This window comes from Corvus hawaiiensis, chromosome 22 (genome assembly GCF_020740725.1).
Source record: "Corvus hawaiiensis isolate bCorHaw1 chromosome 22, bCorHaw1.pri.cur, whole genome shotgun sequence".
In the NCBI taxonomy this organism is placed as follows: domain Eukaryota; kingdom Metazoa; phylum Chordata; class Aves; order Passeriformes; family Corvidae; genus Corvus; species Corvus hawaiiensis.
In genome coordinates, this window is record NC_063234.1 from 1,559,677 (window position 1) to 1,564,890 (window position 5,214).

Consider the following 5,214-nt stretch of genomic DNA (forward strand, 5'->3'; position numbering starts at 1 on the left):
TGCCGGGGCGGCGCTGGTGGCTCTGCTGGTTCTGGTTCATGTTAAGCACAGCGCTAATGGGATCCGTGTGACCGCGCCGCTCCTCGCAGGAACAGCCCCGAAACTGACGGGAACACATCTCCCAGGGAGCCTGCCTGCAGTTTGTCACTCCCGAGGAGCCCGGCGGGCAGTGCCAGCCTGGGCAGTGCCGCCCTGGGCAGTGCCAGCCACGGGCGGCCAGCAGGGATCCTCCGGCGGCTCCTTCCCGTTCCCGGGAGCTGCTCTGGGTGGGATTAGCGGCTCCCGGGGGAGCTGCCGAGCTTTGGAGCAGCAGCACATCCCCGCTTCGGGGAGCTCCCCCTCCGCAGCAGCCGCAGCCGCGCGTCCCTGCGCGTGTGAGCGCACGTGAGGAGCGGGGGGCAGCGCAGCGAAGGGGCTGGGCAGGGATGGGGAGCGGGGGAGGAGGTTTGGGGAGCAGGGGAGTAGGGCAGGAAGGGCTGGAGAGCCAGGGGAGGAGGTTTGGGGAGCAGGGCAGGCAGGGCAGGAAGGGCTGGAGAGCCACGGGAGGAGGTTTGGGGAGCAGGGCAATAGGGCAGGAAGGGCTGGAGAGCCAGGGGAGGAGGTTTGGGGAGCAGGGCAGGAAGGGCTGGAGAGCCGGGAGAGGTCTGGGGAGCAGGGAAGCAGGGCAGGAAGGGCTGGAGAGCCAGGGGAGGAGGTTTGGGGAGCAGGGGAGTAGGGCAGGAAGGGCTGGAGAGCCAGGGGAGGAGGTTTGGGGAGCAGGGCAGGAAGGGCTGGAGAGCCAGGGGAGGAGGTTTGGGGAGCAGGGGAGTAGGGCAGGAAGGGCTGGAGAGCCAGGGGAGGAGGTTTGGGGAGCAGGGGAGTAGGGCAGGAAGGGCTGGAGAGCCAGGGGAGGAGGTTTGGGGAGCAGGGCAGGAAGGGCTGGAGAGCCAGGGGAGGAGGTTTGGGGAGCAGGGAAGCAGGGCAGGAAGGGCTGGAGAGCCGAGAGAGGTTTGGGGAGCCAGGGGAGGAGGGCAGGAAGGACTGGGGAGCAGGGCAAGCATGGGTGAGGAGCCAAGGGAGAAGGGCAGGAAGGGCTGGGGAGCCAGGGCAGGCATGGATGGGCAGCCAGGGGAGCAGGGCAGGCAGCACTCGCTGCTGCCAGGCTCGCAAAGAGCCCGCCTGCCCTCTCGTCGTGCCCACAAAGGCTCTTTGTGCCATGCTCGTGCAGCCCCAGCAGCTCAGGGCTGCGGGAGAGGAGGGAGCAGCGCTGCCTCGGGCTCCAGGAGCTGGGCAGGGCTGGTTCCTGGAGGGACATTCACTGAGCTGGGGCTGGCACAGCACAGCCCGACCCCGGGGCTCCAGGGCCTGCAGCCTCTCTCTGCTCGCCCCAGAGCCCAGCCCGGGGCAGGAGCTGAGCCCAGGCAGCCTTTGTGTCTTGCTGAGAGGGAAACCAGCCTGCTCCAGCCTTCCCTGGGAGCTCCCGAGGCTGGATTCGGGATGGAGTCAGCCAGACCCTCTCCTCCTGAGAGATCTGCTCCCTCAGGCGCTGACATCATCATTTCAGCTTTGCTGGGCCTCTGCTCCTCGGTGCTGCAACAAGGAATCAATCTTCATCTCGCTGCCCGGTTTGTCCAGCTGGATGGCAGGGCCTCGCTGCCGTGGCAGCATCTGGCACAGCAGGGCTCGGATCCATCAGCGCCAGCAGGAAATGTCATTAGCAGTGCCACTGTGGAGGCTGCGAGGAAGAGAGGTTTAATATTTAATTCCAGGCCTGGCGTGGTGGCAGCTCCTCAGCGCTGCTTTCCAACCCCACCACGGGGCTCCAGCAGGAAAAACGCTGCGGAATCCTAAATCCCACCTCCCCCAGTGCTCAGCACCTATTTTTTGTTTTTCACCAGCAGGAGCCAAGCAGGAGCGAGCCAGCCACGGTTCCTGGGCACCGTCAGGAAGAACAGGAGAACTCTGAAAGCCAAATTTGCGTCAGCTCCCTGAGAAGGAGGACGGGAAATTGGCTCAGCGACAATGCATGCATTCAGCTCCTCTCAGGCTGCCGCAGCTGTACCTGCTCCCAGCATGGAAAAACGAAGGTGTTTTCTGCACAAGGCACCATCCCAGCCCTTCCCGATGGGGTTTAGTGTTGGGTGAATGGCTGGGCCTGATGATCAGAAAGGTCTTTTCTGATTATCAGTGCTGTGACCTCGTGATCCCCGTCCTTCAGCACCGGTTTAGCCACGCTCCCTCCGCATTCCCTCCCCTCTGCAGCCCCGCAGGGCACTAAACACCAACGCCTGGGCCTCCCCCGCAGCCAGGAACCGCAAAGCAGCGAGGGGGAGACAGGAAAATGTCTGGGACGGAGGAGCATCTGTCCCACCGAGCCGCGAACTTCCCTCGCCGAAAAGGGGGGAAATGTGCAGTGGCATTCGCAGGCGCTGTCCTGCGGGCTCCCCTCCTCCCTGTCTGGCACTCCTTCCCCGGCACTGCCGGCTCACTCGGGAGTGTTTATCCCCCTCTCCGGCCGGGTGTGAACCGCTAATTGCTGTTGACACTCGCCAGGCTGAGAGGTTCAGCTCCCCCCATCCCGCGCTGGGTGCTGGAAGCTCCCCTGGAAGTGGCGGTGCCGAGTGTGAAGTCCCCCCCTGCCCTCACCGCGGGGGTGACAGCCGGACCTGGGCCCCTCTGCCCCTCCTCGGCAGCTTTTCCTGGGCTTTTCTCTGGGATTCTTGTGGCTGCCCCATCCCTGGAAGTGTTCCAGGCCAGGCTGGACGGGGTTTGGACCAACCTGGGATAATGGGTGGCATCCCCCGCCCATGGCCTCCTCTCAAAGGGGCAGCAGGATCTCCCCCATTAATGCTCCATCCGCGACCAGAAATCCCTTTAAAGAGAAGCCAGAGGCCGCAGTTGGTGTCTGGAGGCAACACCCACAATGTGAGGGGTGCTCTGTGTCCTTGGGAGACGCTGTCCCTGCTCCTGCAGCGCTCAGTCCCACCGGGATCAGCCTCTGGAGCATGCCCAAGGGACGTCAAGGAGTGACAGCTATTCCCGGTGTCCCCAGGCTGTCCCCTCCCTCCTGTCACCGAAACGGCTCCGTGTTTTCAGGATGAAAGGCGTCCTGGGGACAGGAGAAGTGTTATAAACAAATAAATAAAATCTCAGCGCTGAGAGGGAGAGGGGAGGGGAAGGGGCTCCCGGGGAACCAGGCAGCCTCGTAAAAGGATGACGCAGGCGGCGAGAGCCGTGGAAGGATGCCAGGGGATCTGGAAAACAGGTTCTGGGAAAAAACACCCTCCCGCCGGCTCCTTGTGACGCGGGCAGGCGCAGGCAGTGCAGGGCTCGTCGGTCCCCCAACCCCTGGAGCACCCCCAAGAAATCCCGGCCTTTCTGTGCTGCCCGGAGCCATTCCCGGCGCTCCTCCCAGCGCAGATCCACGAGCCGGGCTGCAGCAGGGAGCAAAAGCCCTTCGGAGAGCAGCCCTGCCCCGCACGGGCGCACGAAGCCCTCTCCCCGCCACCTGCCGAGGTGCGAATCCCCAGGAGCTGATTGAAGCTGGGAACAATGCCGAGGATGATTCCCACTTCCTTCCCACCATTGTCTCCCGGCGCAGGGATGGGGAAATCTTCCCTCCAGTGCCTCCATGGGAGGTTTTTCTTTACGAGGCCGCCGCTTTGTTTTGCGGGCGTATCTCTGAACATGCCGAGCTCTGGGAAGGAGCAGGGAGGATGTGAGGCCGCGGGCACTGCTGATCCCGGCTGGGATCCTCTCTGTGCCGTGGAAAGGCGACCTGGATGCAGCGTGCACGTGCAGAACTCCGTGCACTAACCTGGTGCGCCCAGCCCCAAAATTAAACAGGGAAAATGTGATTTTCTAGGATTTAGACGGGGAAGAAGAGAGGAGAGGGATCATGCTCTGAGCTTTACCCTGTGGGGGTTTGGTGGGGCCGTGCCTTTCTTAGGTAGATCCGACCCGTGGCTCAGGTTCCAGCAGCTAAAAACTGGATCGGGCTGCGGGGAAAGCCCAGGCAAAGGGCTGCCAGCAGAGCAGAGGTTCCTCCCTGAGCCTCGTGAGTCACCTCTGGTCCTTCAGCTGCTCAGGCCGGGTATGGGGAATGTGTCTGAAGGGCTGGGATGAGTCTGAAGGGCTGGGATGAGTCTGAAGGGAGACGTGAGCGAGTCCCGGAGCTCTCAGTGTCACCGCGCACCAGCTGAGCCGTGGCACCGCTGCCCATGAGCGCTGTCCCCGTGGCACCGCTCTGTCACAGCGCCCGCCTCAGCTGCCAGCTCAGATAACCCACCCTGCCCGTGCTGCCGGCTGAGAGCAGAGCGGTCGCTCCCCTCGGCCCAGCCGGGCGGGGGATTGGGCTCCCGGGGGGGAATTTGGGCGTGGATGCCAGCCCTGCCCTGCCCGGGAGGTGCCAGGAAAGCAGAACTGATCTCCTCCGCCGCGATCCTGAAGTGCCCGGGGGGTTTGCAGGGTGAGCAGCTGGGGCGGCAGCTCTGCGGCTGACGTGGATCAGGGAATCGTGGATGGGACCTTAAATCCCATCTCCTTCCACCCCCTGCCATGGGCAGGGACACCTCCCTCTGTCCCATGTTGCTCCAGCCAGGCCTTGGACACTTCCAGGGATGGAGAATCCATGGAATAACCTGTGCCAGGGCCTCCCCACCCTCCCAGGGAGGAATTCCTTCCCAATATCCCATCTAAACTCTGACTGTTCCTCCTTGTCCTGTCGCCTCGTGCCTCTGCGAACAGCTCCTCTCCAGTTTCACCAGTTACACCTCCAACACCCACCAGTTACATCCCTCTGGAAGCAGAGGGGGATCTGCCCAGCCAGGGACGGAGCTGCTCCAAGTCCTGCAAGAGCCCGGGGCATCCTCAGTGGAGCAAATTCCATGGAAGGGCCCGGCAGAGCCGGGATTTACATCTTGGCAGGAGAACTGGTTCTGCGGTTTAGTCCCTGGAGAGGAGGGGGTTTAATCCCGGGCAGGAAAAGGAGAGGAATCATCGTTTCTTTGTCGGCACCGTCCCAGCTCTGCGGGCCGGGGATTGTCCTCGTTCTGGATGGGTGCCTGCAATCCCAACAAAGCTCGGGGTGAGCTCCCAGCGCTTCCCTGGGGCCGCAGGAGAGGCTGCGGGCTCTGCCACCACCGGGCTGCCACCGACGAGGGGTGGGGCGGCCACTCATCGGTGTTTAATGAGGACATTAAACCCCAGCGCTCAGCCGTGGCCGGAGCGCTCGGG